General features: G+C 41.3%; 1 protein-coding gene across 1 annotated transcript in view; it reads left to right on the forward strand.

Moving 5' to 3' along the window:
- The first annotated feature begins 11628 nt into the window (after positions 1-11628).
- Positions 11629-15696, forward strand: part of ARHGAP5 (Rho GTPase activating protein 5) — a 49940-nt gene continuing 45872 nt past the window's right edge. Inside the window, exon 1 of the mRNA XM_042864858.1 lies at positions 11629-11708. The gene's annotated coding sequence lies outside the window, so the exon portion shown is untranslated. The remainder of the gene's footprint in view (positions 11709-15696) is intronic.

The raw sequence follows: 15696 nt of genomic DNA on the forward strand, positions 1-15696 counted from the left end.
TACACTTATCAATTATTGCAAATTATTTTAAAGGGTGATCATTACCAGCTTTTCTTCATTCAGACTGTTTAGTCAGGACTAAATAGGACTAAACTGTTCGAGAAATTAACAACACAGTCTATAGTTTACAGCTATCAAATTGAAATTAAACCATATACAGTAGGCACCTTCCTTAAGTAGAAAATAAAGCTTTGGGGATTTTATGGGCCTACGTGCACTTTTACTGTAGGCTTAATATCCAAATGGAAACTAAAACCATTCTGCTATAAGCCACTGTATATTATTATCTACCTATCTAGTCAGCAAGTGCCTACCTGTATTTTAACTGCCTGCCAGAAAATAAAAGCGGGGAAAATAATGATGAGCATTATTTCTTTTAATGTCATATCCTTCTTAGTATTATACTGTGAGAAACTGTGACCCTGCCACCACTGAAGTATATCTTAACTTTACAAACTTCACATTGAACTTGGCTCAAGAGAACTATTGGTGTAATTAAAGTTAACACATACCAGGATGTTCAGACTATCATCTTAAAGCGAAGAAATGATAGCAGAAGTATTACTTTGCATACTTCAGATGGTTCCCAAGCATTTTACAGATCTGAAATGCATGAAGATCATTAACCTAAGAGAGACGATATTGTAATTTGTGGATCTCAGTTAAAAATCTGAACTATAGATATGAAGAGTTACAGTAAAGGCAGAAGCACCTATAAATTTGGTGCCACAGCATGTAACTTTAAGGCATGTGGTGATAAGAATGGGATTCAAAAACAGAGTCAGTGTCCCCTTAGTAATGTAGGCAGAGTTACTATTCATAAAACCATCTGGCGGGTGGAGAGTGATATAAAGATACCCAAAGATCTCAGAGAAGACACTTCAGAAGACAAACAGGTGACTCTCCCTCTTAGATCAAAGATCTTCCAAAATATAGTGAAAAGTCACCTAGGAACACAGGAAAAAAAAAAAAAAAAAGTATATTTTCAGCATTACCTTCAGCTTTTCTTTTCAAATGGAAAGTATTCAGACTTGCATCTTTTATTTCTATGGATCTGTAGAGCTGGAAGATTACTTACTCCTAAAGCACTGCACTGGGCAATATGATATGGAATGATCAGTAGGTTGATAGTGATCTTCCAGACTGTTTGTGTCCCATTTTGGATATAATTATTATATTTTTTATAATTATTAATTATAATAATTATTTTTTAAATTTAGCCCTAAGCAATTTGTTGATTCCACATAGCAATGGCAGAACAAATACAGGTTTCTGTATCATGACCAGCAACTGCAACTCTTGCAGAGCACTCCTGAAAGACATTTTGAAAGCCTGAGGCAGATTTCAGCATCTGATGTGACATACAAAGATTTGGCAAATGGCCGAGAGTCTGGTTACTTCTCCTGAGGGAAAAAGGGATTTCTCTGACAGCCAACAGAAGATTTGATTTTGTTCATTGTTTGCCCATAATGGGTTGCATATCCCAATCTAAGGTGGGGTAATAATGTAAGCATATGGGCAAGAGTTCCTTCTGTATCCATATTCTTGACATAGGTCTGGCTCAGCTCTGCTGGAGATTATTTGCCATGCACTGCTCATCAGAGTGACTGAGCACTGGAACAGGTTGCTCAGAGAGGTGGACTCTCCTTCTCTGGAGATATTCAGGACCCTCTTGGATGCCTACCTGTGCAACCAGCTGTAAGGGAACCTGCTTTAGCCAGAGCATTGAACTTGATGATCTGTAGAGGTCCATTCCAACCCCTACAATTCTGTTATTCTGTAGGTTAATGAATCATATACATAATGATGAGAGAAATCTGGATTCATTGGAGTTATTGGCAAATACCCCACTGATTTAACAGATGTAGTTGAACCCAGTGCAGAGCAAGAATACAGATGGGATTCTTGTGAAGTGTTTCTCAGCAAAAATGAACCACCCTGGTGTTGATAGGCCCCTGAAACAAGACAGCCATTAGCCATTAGCTACCTCACTGATTCTTTTAGTATTCCAGGTAGTGCATTTAACTGGAAATAGAAATGAAGTTACTTTTATTTTTTAGATGAAGCTAAAATGACTAAAAAGGTGAAAATAGATATGCTTTGTTTTTAAAGCAAAAAGCTGGTCAGCTTTCTGAATACGATCTATGTGATTAATGTGTCTCAAAAGACAGACATTTCTATAAAATATTAATCACTTTTGGACTGTATTAAATTACACTCAGCAGTGTTGAAATTCCTTCTATATCTTTCTATGAGTGAATAATATTTCTTTAATTTTTTGATCATGGAAACCACTTCCTGTGTAATTATACTATTTTTTCTTAAAAAACTGACTTGTATTCTAGGCACAATAGAAAACCAAGGAGCCTCCTGGGAGCAGAGATGACTTCTGTGAACAGGAATCTGTGGAATGTGCTTATTTTTGCTTACAGCTGTTATGTCCAAAATTTCACATATGTGAGTGTTAAAGATTTAGTACTTTTGTTTCAATTTCTGCTTTTTTAACAGCCAGACAGCATCACTATAGTTTCTCTAATTTAAATGGTTTATATAGGCAAATCTATATGAAAGTTATGAAGGGAATGCGGCTCAAATGCCTGACTTATCTCAAAATACCCAGAATGCACAATACCCAGAATTCTGTTTTACTGAAATGAAAAATTCCTCTAATTGCAAAACTAATTTGGTGCCATATTAGTTGCTAGATGTAACAGGCCATAAATACTTCTATTACTTAACAAGATTATTTTCTGTTTTCCTTTCAGTCTTATTGCAGATGAAACTTTGTAAAAATGACTAGATTATAAGATAACAAAATAATGATAGCTGCTGTTTATTAAACACCAGATTTTCTCTTATTCATGTGCTCAAAGATAGAGAGGAGTACCACACCTCTTTCATGTGCACAACAGATTCACTGTCAAAAAGGAAGAAGTTGGCAGATTCATGAATAATGCTAAAGGAGGAGAGCAGCTGTTTGGTAACAAAACAGCCTCAGTAGCGCCTTTCAGCCACTTGCTGTACCATTTGACGTGGTACTCACAGAGCATGTGCGTGCGTGTGTGCTTGTAACTGGAAAGACAAGAACGTAGGAAAAAAATTAGAGTGCAAGCACTGATTACCATATTAATCAAGTAAACGTGCAATTTTTTTGGTAAGAGGAAAGTAATTTAAGGTTTTAATTATGAAAGGAAAGAACCACCTGAAAGGAACCTCCCCCATGGTTCTTTTTAAACTTCTTTTTGTCAGCACAAAGTAACTACATAAAGGATTGTGCCACTACTGCTGCTTCTGGAATGCCCTGACAGGTAAATCGTGGCTTCAGGTCAGTCAATGGGAATTTTGGTAATCATACCAACCAGATAAAAATTTTACTCAATGTAATTCAAAATGACAGTGTAAAAACTACCAAAGAAAAAAGAATGGGAACTAAAAATACCAAAAATACACCAAAAATATATATGCACCTGAGAAAGATGGCAAAGAGTAACTTTTAGAAACCAAATGAGAAAAATGTCTGTGCTGTTGCTTAATGGAACAGTTTCCATAAAAGTATATGCATGTAAGTTGTTCCTACTCAGTAGAGTACGTCTCTCAACTGCAGTCTATAAAATCTATATATAGAGAATGGGAAGAAAAGGGCTGTTATCCCGAATTCATACCAGCAGGCAAAAGGAGAGAACTGCATATCTATTGAAGACAGTTACCATCTATTATGAAAACATGCCTGTTCTGCATTCTTTACACAGGCTAAGGAGCCATATACACATTTGGTGTAAAAAGCAGAACACGTGCAGGAATAGTAAGTTTAAAGAGTCTATATTGCGTAGCTGTATTTGTTTGCAGTTGTCCAGGACTCCAAAACACATTCTTCACACCAAGGATTTAAAGATTCCAAGATTTTTTTTGTTGTTGCTGTTGTTTTGTTGTCTTACCGCCTCTCCCCCCCCCCCCCCCCCCCCCCCCCCAAAATTGTTTCATGGCAGAAATGATCTTTCTTTTTTTAAAAAAGCAAAACATATTATAAAATATTTAATTACATTAATAAATTCAGTTTTGCAGTTAAATGTGCTCAGGCAAAACCCAGTAAATCACTTTACAATGACAACAGAAGATCTTTTTTCTGTTTATTGTAAATGTATAACTTGGGGTTTTATTTGGCAACACCTTTTAAGACATGTCTGCTCAACTGGCTGTTTTCATGCTTATGTGTTTTAAGGTGTGATTTGGTTATAAATGATCTGACTAGAAATGTAGATCCCACTTCAGAATCACAGCTCAAAACTCACATTTTAGGAACACATGTTTCCTTCATACTGCTTTGCTAAATTACCATGAGCTCAAATGACCTGAATTTTCTTAATATAGTCTGATCTGACTATGTATTGAATTCATGCTACTGGACAAAAGGGAGAGAAACGCGTTATCTATTGAGGGCAATTAACATCTACTAGTTCCCCAATAGACAGCTGTTTTGTGTTGTTCACACAGAAAAAAAAGAGTTACATACACTTAATATATAACAAAAGCACAAACAATAGATTTCCAGACAATGTATTTCATTTGTTTGCCTTTGCCCAGGATTCTTGATGTGTAAACCAAGCAACAGGCTGCTCAGACCCTCTAATCTTTAACACAAGATCTGGCAATCCCTTTACTGTGTATTTCTTTCTTCAAGAGGTAGAAAAAAGGAGATGTAGCCCTGTAATTGTATTCTGTCTTGAAAGTATTGCAGCCTACAATCAACTTCTTGGCAATTGGGCATTCTTTACTTCTATTAGATTTGCTGCTCAAGACAACTTCTAAATAAAAGATAAGTAAAATATCCTTATATGGATAGTCTCAGTAATATGTGTCAATATAATCATTGGTATGATCAATTCCTAACTGAAACGGCTGTTAGCAAAATGAACCTCCTTCCTCTTATTCACAGTATATACTGCCTTTAAATTTCATCAGATGTGTGTAATTTGGGTGAGACAGCTCCTCTTGTGATACCAAAAAACTGCAGTCTGACATTTTATTAGAGAAGGTGCTGGCCTTACAAAGAAGGCTGCCTTGAAACACGTTTAGTACTGTTTCTTTAGAAACTTAATATTTTAGCTTTTTTTTTTTTTGTAACATCTAAACTGTTAATATCTGATAGAATAGCAACTTGGTTATGTTATATCACCTTGGTATGTTTGAAATTTGACCAGTAATATTGTAGTCAAATGAGGAGATATATTATTCATGTTTAGTTAGGTCAGCTGAACACGTTTCAGCTTTGCTGTGTTTGCAATCATCTTGACTAGTGTCATAATATTTTCCATCACCTCTCCCAAGGCATATTTAGCACCTTTTTTTTTTTCTTCCTCCTTTTACAAAAAGAAATTCTCAATCACAGCTTTAAAGCAAACAAGCAACTGAAATCCACCCATTTCCTAAAGCTGCATTATCCCTGAGGCACCTGAAACAAAAACATACTCAGTCTAATTACCTTGCAGAAAGCAACCAAGAAAATCACCTTATTCCCAACTCTCTCTTCTTCCCTTACTTCTTCAACCAGCGTGCTTCTAAACAGAAAAGCCTCAGTTGTCAGAAAGCACGCAGGGAGACACAGTGGTAGCACAGGCAAACTTCCTTTATGCCCTTGTCCCCAGGAGTCTTTTCTAGTATCTTCTCCTCACAGCCCTCTTCTTGTTCACCTGTGATAAGCGTAATCTCTTCTCAGCAGCTCCCTACGCTTCACTCGCTGATTTCTTCAACAAGCAAGCAACAGAAGAGCTGTTGTTCACAGAGCTCTATCTCCTTTTCCCTTCATCAGGCTGATGTCTGTACTGAAATGAGTTATCATCAGGCAAGTCCATAGAAGCTGGTGTCTAATGCTGCATGACGGTGGTAGCCACTGTTGGGCAGTGCAGATGCCACAGGCAGGCCCACACAAGCTTTTGGTATGGACTGTGTGGTGCAGCGGGTGGTCCCATCTCCTGCTGGTGCCAACGTTTCCCTGAGGTCAGGCAAGAAGAGCCTGCGGTTTGGAATTAAAATTGCCTTCTTTCAAGTAAAATACCAAATAGAAGTAATTGGCTATTTCCTTCCCAATGTTGAGCTCTCTCCTGAGTGTTTAGGTTTCATTTGCAAATACCAAACAGCTGAACATACCCTGAAAGGTGTTTTTTTTTCTTTTTTCTTTTTCCTAAGCTAAAACATGAAGTCTGGCTCATTTTTTTTTTCCTCATAATATTTAGAACTGGATACAATATCTTTTGTCTGCTGTTTTCCATGTTCTGTTGCATCTTTCTGCATTCTCCTGGGACTTCCTGGTCCTTAGGAGCTGTGGGCTTTATACAGGCAGTGTGGAAATTAGCTTCGCTTAGAGAAAGGCAAGGGGTCATGGCACAAACAGCAGATTATGTGAATCTGGTGGCTGTCTTTCCAGGACTGGGCTGTGACAGAAATGTTTTGAACCCTGAACCAGCTTAAATCTTGGGACAGCTTTTTTTGTATGTTAGGTTCCAGTTCATTCTTTCACAAGAATGACTTTTTGTGCCTTGCTTAGGAGCAGAGGTGGACAGAAGGGGATTTCTTGTCTAATATAATCTACCTGGAGTCCCGGTAAAGTACTTTTTTTTACCTCTACGAAGTGAATATTTTCCCAGCAGAACATACAGATATGATTATATAACGCTATGTTGGTACACAGGAGTGAAGAGGATAGCAAGAATGTGACATCTGTGGGCATTTATGAGATGAAAACAAAAAACTCTGTTAAGTAGTAGCTGAGACCCTCAGCTGAGTCCCTCAGTGCCTTTTCCTATGGCTGGCCTACACATTGCCCATTATTAGGCAATGCAATACAAAATTGTGGATTTTCTACGGATTTTTTTTTTTTTTTTTTTTTTTTTTGCATACTGCATAATTTTCTCATAGATGTGGAAAAAATTATGGTCCTGTCACTCACACTTACTCAAACTGTAGTGCAGTCATGCAGTGAGAAAAGTGTGCATCATTTAGTGACTATATGTAGTAATCTTGACACAGAAATCATTAAATTAAATGATGTTTTAGTAAACACTGTTGCATGTAGCTAACTTGTATAAATTCGTGCATTGCTGTATTCAAACCTTAATTAACATTTCATTTTTCAGTGGATAAATAGCATTCTGCTGAAGACAAAGTCAGTAAGAAGGGAAGAGATTCTTCCATAATTTCTTTCCAAAATAACTGAGTAGTAGAAACCCAAACAGTGGTCCATGGTGAACTGAATTTTTATTAATAGTTTTGTTGTACTTCTGTGAAGGATCCTTTAGAGGGAGAGTACTTCAGGAAAAAATGGCTTGATTTTGCATAAGATGGATTTAGTGTGATGTCTGATCGTGCTCCTTACATTCCTTTTGAAATTGCAAGTAATCAAAACGAATCAAAAGTGGTGATCAATGTAGTATTAATTTTGAAAATGAATAAAATATTTGTTTAAAACAACAGCAATGAACATATCCAAAAACTAAACAAAATCAAAGACAGATATGAGGAGAAAAGTACAAAAAGTTCTGCCTGCTCCTTTTTTTGGCAGGTGCACTGGCGATCAGGAAATCAGTAACGTTGATGAGAATCTCTCCCTTTAATATTCTGGAAGTATGCAGTGATGTGGGTCTCTTATTAAGTGAATACCTTCATCTAAATGACCCCTATTTGAAACTAAACATTTTTTCCTTAATAATTTGAGATGAAAGGGTATTTACACTTCTATTTTGCCCTCTCTTCTCATACACAAATACATTTACTTGCAATGCAATGAATTAACATAAGTGTAAGTAGAACAATTTAAAAGCGTGTGAAGATTTTCTCACAGAGAAGGTACTGTGACAAAGATTCGTTAGAAGAAACAGTGGCTTTTTGTTGATGTAAGAAAGACCTGGCAGTTCTGCTGTTTAATGAAAGATATTGGGGAAGAGAGCTGAAAAGCAGCTCATGGTAAAATATTTTGTGCAGATTTCATTTTCTACAACCAACAATGGTACATTGATTTTTTGTTCTGTACACTGGTGAGATTACACAACTTCGATGTGCAAAGTAAACAAAGCAAGAGAGGATGGGAGAGGAAAGGCAATTAAGGAAATGTCATACCCTTGTGAAGTGTGAGCACTGTGACCCTATCTGTGGTTTGAAATCCCCAAATTTTAGAAGCACGGGGAATCAGATACAAACTCGTTTCTCGTTTGGCCCTGCTTAATGAAAGAGACAGAAGCAGTCTGGGAAATAGATTGTTGCTGCTACAGTTGTTCTTTCATTCCTAAGGTCTTGCTGCCCTAAAGGAAAGACAGAAACAAATGATACCTTCTTTGCTCACCTTGCACAGGCTTCTAGATGTTCACTACATTTGTATTTATAATCAGTCCTTGAAACATTAGGGTTTCTAAGGACAAGTCAATTACAGTAAAAGGCTCAAATAACAATAGTTGTGTATATCATTAATGACTTTCTTCTGAGTTTCTCAAGCTTTACTAAAACATTTATCTGAAATGTCTTTCTGTATAACTAACAAAAAAATAAACTATTTCATTATTAATCATATTTCATTATTACACTTTATTTTTACCTCTTCTCTAAGTTGTAATATTCCCTACATTACTGTCAGTCATAGAAAAGATTTTTGGAAATGTTTTTCTGACAAATATTCACAAATATATTTTTTATAGAATTTCATATTTGAAAATACTTTGATCAAGTTGTTTTCACATAGCTTACTGTTTCATTAGTGACATGAATCTTTAAGCAGCTCTATAGCTCTGATTATTACACTCTGGTAAAGATATAACACTATGTATGTCTGTGTATAACACTGTATGTCTACTATTTTTTTATTGGTTTTCAATATTCTGACTAGTTTTCCTGCAAAATTTTATAAACCTCGCATGCCTTCTTAATATGGTTCTGAAAAGGGCTATATTTCCGTCTAACAGTTAACATTAAACTTATAGAATCTAAGAAAAATACTGTGTCATAAATATGCTTGTAGTACTGCTTGCTGGTTCACTAGTCATAATTCTTTGCTATTGGTAGCTTTATCCAAAATCAAAGGTTTTAATAAGCTCTGCAAATTCATAGCAAGCTGCCTGCTGTAGCCAGCCAGAACTTTGCATGGTTCCTGGAAGGCAACTAGCAAATGGGGTTTCTGCACATCAGTTTTCTCTTAATGCAGCAATCTGAAGTGAGGAAATCTATATGAAAATCTCTTTCTGTCTCTACAGTTTTCCTCAATTATTTTAACTTTTAAGGCAATATTTACAGGAAGAAGAATTGACCAATCTAATTCTGCCTGGAAAACTGTTCCTTTCTTTCACCAAAGACTGCTTTTGGAGCTGGTGTTGTTTCTGCTAGGGACTAGCAGAACGACAGGGATAGTAAGATGCAACTTGCGCCTGCTGTCTTCCACTCTGTGACTGTGCATTCTTGCGAATAGTACCTCCACCCTCCTTGTAACAAAGGGTATTTCCATCTGCTCCTAACTGAAGCATTCTGCATCATCCATTTTTATTTCAGGTTTGAGCTTGTTGGGCAAGGCTTCCTGCTATTCCAAAGCTCATGTCCCACTTTATTAAACTTTTTTTTTTTTTTTTAACATATATACCTATGTAAGCCTGTTTGCTTTGCCTGAGTTTTTTTTTTCTTTTTAACACACTTTAATTGGCACATCAGATTTGAGGTGATACCGTCAATTCCTATATGAAATTACAGATCTCATTCCTTAACACTTATATTTTACTGAGATAAAAGAAACCCTCCAATTTTTAAAAACATGTAACTAACAACATCAAGCTTTAAACGGAGATTGTATTCCCAAGTTGTATCTACACAATATTTTGAACAAGACAAAACACAGACTATCAAAATCAGACAATTCAAATTCAAATTAACTTCTGTTTCTTCTGTTTTTAGGCTTACCTTTTTTTTTTTTTTAAGAGTGAGGTTGTGACTGCAATAAAACTCTTTCTCATCCATTCTGATTACAGTATTGAAGAGTTTTCAATTTCTCTAGGAGGACTTATGTAAGAAGAGTATTGCTAGAAATACTCTCTCATAAGGCAGTGTCTACATGAGACTGCTCAACTTTCTGCCAGTTAGAATTTTCTCAAAAAATCAAGTCTAGAGAATTTTTGTCTTGAGAAGAGATCAGAATGTAAAATGTGCATGCAGCATTATAAAAGCATGGAACAAATCACACAGTTATTAAATATTATGGGTACACATTTGTTCCTTTGTATGTATACATGATAATGATGCATATATATACACTCGTGCAGATGCAGAAATGATGCATACACAGTGATGCCCATTGGTTCCCTGCCCCACGCACTGGATACAACAGATCAGCACCCACTTACCAGTTTTCATCTCATGTCCCATACCTCACTCACCACTCCCTGCAGACACAGGGCAGGAGCAGAGGTACAAATGCCCATCGGGGCTACTTCACACCACCCTGAGAGTGCTTCTCAAACTGTCTGGGAGAGCCATCTGAGGGTGATTTGACCACCCATTAGCCATCAGCAAATGGTGGTGTGTGGAGATAATGGTGAAAAACGAGCACTAAGTTTGGGTGCTTAATCCGAGTGTGGGATTTGTGAGGATGTCTGCCTCGCGTACAGGAACAGTAGCCACAGGCCAGAGCCTGCTCGTGCCTCCAGAGCTTTCAGGGTGCAAGAAGAAAGACAGAAGTGGTGTGTTCGATGGGAGAGAAATGAGACCCAATGCTGGCCGCTCCAGCCCTGCAGCACATCAGCCCCTGCCGCCTGTCAGTGCCTTTCTCTGGGGACTGGCTTTCCCCAGTTGCCGGCAGAGAGAGCAGCATGAGGGTCCACACGCTCCTGCGGAGTAGAAAGCAGCTCAGAGAGTACAACTGCACCCTGGGACACGCGGGACAATGAGGGCAAGCAAGCACCCGGCGGGGCCGCAGTGAGCACGGCGGTTGGGTGGGGGGGACGGACCTCCGCCTCTTAAGCAGTTTCAAACTCCGGCGTTCTCCTCTTCTTCCCACGTTTAGGAACAAGCCCCGTCACATTCAGGCAGCGGCGTGCACGGACACACCTCGAAGCGGCTCACACGTACGTGCCCGCCGCGGCGCCTTGGCCTGCACCGCTGTCTGCAGCGGGACTAGAACCCGGGCCCCCAACCCCTCTCTACTCCCCGCGCTACCCATGCGGCCACAGGGGCACGAGCGCGGCTCCGGGCGCGCGCACCCGCTCGAGCCGGGGAAGGGGGCAGGGGAAGGGGGAGGCGGGGCGGAGCACGGGAGCGCGCGAGTTCGCGAAGCCGGCGGGCGGCGCGCGCTCTCCCAGGCTTCCCAGGGAATCCAGCGGCAGCAGGAAGAGACGCTTCCCCGCGCACGCGCAGCTGGCCCGGCGGGCGCGCGCTGAGCCGCGGCGGCGGGCGGGAGGGAGGGGGGAGGGGAGGGAAGCTGCTGAGGTAAAGTTAGGGGGAGAGAGAGACTCCGTCAGCCAAGCGAGAGCCGGGGAAGCTCGGCGGCCGCCATTACTGAGCCGAGAGCGCTGAGGAGGGAGCGGAGAGGCGGGACGGGACTGCGGCGGCCGGCAGCGCTCGGGAGCCGCGGGCCGGAGAGAACCCCGCGGGGAGAAGCAGCCGCCGGGGGCGCCGGCGCGGAGCGAGCGTCCCGGGAATGCAGCCGCTCCCGCCGCCGCGGAGGAGCCGGATCCCGGCAGCGCGAGGTGAGGGCAGGAATCCGCTCCCCCGGGATCCCCGGCGGCCCGCCGCGGGGCGGGCGGGACGGAGCGGGGGAGGTGGCCGCAGCTCGGGCGGGCGGTGCGGTTGCCGCCGGCCGCAGCCGGTCCGGAGGGTTGGGGCCGAAGCCGGGAGAGGGCGGGCGGCCCCCGGCCCCTGGCGGCCCCTCTGCACCGCGGTGGGGAGGGGAGGCAGGAAGGGCAGGGAGCCCGGTCCCAGGCAGGTGATGAAGGCCCGAGCGATGGGAGGGTCTGAGGCTGCCGTGCGAGCTGCCAGCTGGTCACGGCTCTCCGGGGAGGGAGGGAGGGAGGGCGGCAGGAAGGGGAGCTCCCCTGCTCCTCTGCTTTCCTTCCTCGTTCCCGTCTCTCCCCTCCTCGCCCCCCCTCCCCCCAACTCCTCCGGCTTCCTCCCTTCCTTCCATTCCCACTGGTCTTTTTTTTCCCTTCTCTTTTATGTTACCTTTTCTCCACACTTCTTTCCCTCCTCACCGCCCCCTTATACTCATCCTCCTGTTCTTTCGGTCCTCCACCAAAAATTTGAACAGTTGTCAATTCTCCTCCTTCCTTTCACCTTCAAGTGTTGCGTGATACTAAATTGAAGCAAACTTCACTCTCCTGATGGTATCTGTGCGTTTCTGTTTTTCCACCAGGTGGATTTTAAGCCTTTGAAATAGGGTAGCCAGTTGCAGAGTTGCAGTGTTGCAGCTCTCGAGCATTTTGAATCGCTTAAACCAGCATAACCTTTAGACTCTCTCCACCCAAGGAAAGCACCAGAGCCACGCAGATAGTGAGCTGTGGTGTTGAGAATACATGAGGACATAATAAGTACACAGTACTACTTTTACTTAAACATAAAGACCCTTCCTTTGAGGTGAGGAGAAATACAGGTCACCTTCCCCCAGAATCCGGCCTACCCTTTGCTCAGTGGCTTTCTTTTGCACTCTCCTGTATTGCCTCTGCTACCAGCGTGGAGTATTTCCTTAGTAAGTAGGAGGGAAGTGTTTCAAATCTAGACCGAAATAGGCCTGTGGGGGTATGTGTGTATTCTTTAGTTTAGTGTCATGCGGATAATGGGAAGATTTTTTTTTTTTTTTCCTTAATAAAAATCTGTGACAGAAATTTTAAAAACTATTCTGCAGTGTAAAAACAGAGAGAGGGAGAGAGACCAGTGTGTGCTGATCAGTTGGACGTCCATTTTAAACCTGTGCACTGAGGCCAGTTACAGTACTGGTACTCATGTACTTACTCCATAGATTAATGAGGAATTACAGGCTGGCGTTTTCCTGTTGTGCTGCCATACCTTTCGAAGGCTCTTCAGTGTGACAGCTGCTGTCAGCAGTGACATCACTGAGCATAGTTGGATGTTTTCTCAGGGAGAAAAACATTTTATGTAAAACTTGTAGTATTTAAAACTAGTATATTGCTAATGTTCATCCAGGTATGCTTTTAGGACAGTCTGTTCTTATTTGAAAATTATTTTTAAGATGTGCTATTGTCCATTTATAGTGCTCTACTGGAACTCTGTTACTAGAGCTCAGAAAGTGTGGTGCAACTACACAATGAGAGAGGTTTTTTTGAAAGAGTTTATAGCACTTAAAGTAGCAGAAATCTTTTTAGGCATTTGATACATGATCACTATCTTGGTGTATTCCATATCAAGTTGTTTTTAAATCCGGGGCATGCTGAACTTAAATAGTCTGCATGTTTTTTGAAAGTATCCCCATGGGAAGTGGCTGCCAGCATTGTGTATTTAAAAAAAAGAAAAAAAAAAAAAGGTAAATAATTGCGACCAAATGGTCGCTGCTCTCTGGTGTTGGGCTGTATTTTAGGTAAGGTATCACATGTGTAATGTAATCCAATTAAATACTTTATGCTCAGGCCGAATTGTTTTAAAATCCTATATTTAGCGCTAACGATAATGTTTTTGAGGTTAGAATATGCTTTCCTAAAGCTGTAGGTACTTTTTCACGTGCAAAGTGAGTAGGAAAGAAATGCACTGACCATACTGGTAGGTTGTGCTGTGTAAGCTTTCACACTGGGAGTTGTTATCCAGGAGATGGTACAGAGCTAAGTCCACTTCCGTTTACTGAAGGTACTAAAATGAGTCAGGCAGTATCTTCAGGCTTCCGTAGGTCTGTCCTTAACAGCAGACACATCCTATGTACTGGCATCTTATGACAATATTTATGCATATAACTCCAAAGCTCTCTGTGCCGTTATTGTCAGTAGGCTGACACAGGAAGCGTCCTTCAGATCAGACACGCTCCGGGCATCGTGCTGGCCGACCTTTCCTCGGGGAACACGAGTTTGTGCGGACAGGTGTTCAGGGCTGCTCTCACGGCTGTGGTGGTTGGCGGAGCGGCAGCATCGCATCCGCCAGTGGCGTACCTGTGGGATAAAGCCTGTGTTGCGCTCTTAGCGCGGAGCGATGGAGAGTTCCTTGCCGAGGTTCCGACCGCCCGGTTCAGGGCACGGTTCTGCCCTGGCGGAGCGGTTGTGGCTGCGGCCCGGTGGCCGCCAGGGGGCTTCGTCGGCACGGCGATGCGGGCCCGCGCCCCGCCGGGTGGGAGCACCTGCATCGGGGACGGACGAGCCGCCGGCCGCCTCCTGGCCTGCAGGTGTGCTGCCAGACCTGCAGAGAGTAGAGCTTGGTGACCTGCCGTCCCAGTGATACCGGGAGCTGTCTGTTAGCGTTGCCAGGATTTCTTCTTCCTTGTGTCTGTTATTACCAACTTAAAAGAGGCACAATGTTCTTAATCGTCTTTTTTTTTTTTTCTTTCCGAGAGCTCTTAGCCTAGAGGTCAGTGTAACTGAGGTTGGAATGTTGTTGTTTCTTCGTTGCTTTTAGGAGGTACTTGTGTAAGGGCATTAATTTCACAGATTGTTTGAGCCCTGTCATCTCTTCCATATGTTTGTGCATTTTAATGGAATATTTAAACTAAAGAAAAATGAGTTTGGAATTTTTGGTAGGGAAATTGAAGGAATTGCAGTGAAGTTACTTTGAATATTAGCTGTGCTTTTTTTTTTTTGCCTAACACCCATCAGAAACTGAAAGAATCTGTGGTTATTTCGTTGTGGTTATACGCATTTTGTGGTACATCAGAGCAGTTTCCTTGGTTTTGCAGTACTGTATCACTAGACGTGCTAGCATAACTGAAGGATGTTTGCATTTAGAAAGGTGAAACTAAAACTTCTGTGCAAGTTTCAGAAATGTGGATACTTTTACAGCGTAGCATTAACTCAGTTAAATTAGCTAATGATTCTGCAAAATATTATTTGCCACTTACGCATGGCTTTTCATTTGTTTACTTTGTGAACAGTTTAAGTGTTCTCACATTACACAGCTAGAAATTGCACATCTGGGTTGTACAAATTGCTCTTTGAATCAAGTCTCCAAGCTTCTCCTGTCAGTACCCGGACTCTGTACTGCAGTTCCTCATCAAGCCAATTAAAATGAAATGATCCAGATAGGTGGATCAGTGAAATTTGTTTAAGTTGCAGCAAATGCATTTTAGCCCTATGTCTCTCCTTACTCTCCCTCATCTGCTTCATTTTCTTTCTTCTTTTTCTGTTAGTTCAGTCCTGGGTCCCTTTTGTAAGGTTGCTCCCTTAGTGCTTTTGTGTTTTCTTGAATGACTTTGTCAATAGTCTGATGGGGTAGTCTTGCACTAAGAAACTCCTGTGAGCAGTAGGCATGTCTTCAGTAGGAGCTTTTCCTGCGAAGGAAGGATTATGAATTTATTTTTCCCACAAGCTTGCACTGTTTACTTTGCTGCTAAAATCAAAGCTTTGAACGTGTATTGAATGCTCAGAAATCTATTCAGAAATCTGTAGATAAGTCGTTTGAGAGGCCTGAGTTCAGACTTGTACAGTGGTGGTAATTGGAATCTCTGCAGTTTACCTATGTTGTTCCTTGATCTAATTTGTGTAGTTTCTTTCTTTCTTTCTTTCTTTTTTTTTTTTTTTTTTTTTTTTT

This window comes from Lagopus leucura, unplaced genomic scaffold (assembly GCF_019238085.1).
Source record: "Lagopus leucura isolate 7727_CA_CO unplaced genomic scaffold, USGS_WTPT01 Super-Scaffold_1, whole genome shotgun sequence".
Classification (NCBI taxonomy): Eukaryota; Metazoa; Chordata; class Aves; order Galliformes; family Phasianidae; genus Lagopus; species Lagopus leucura.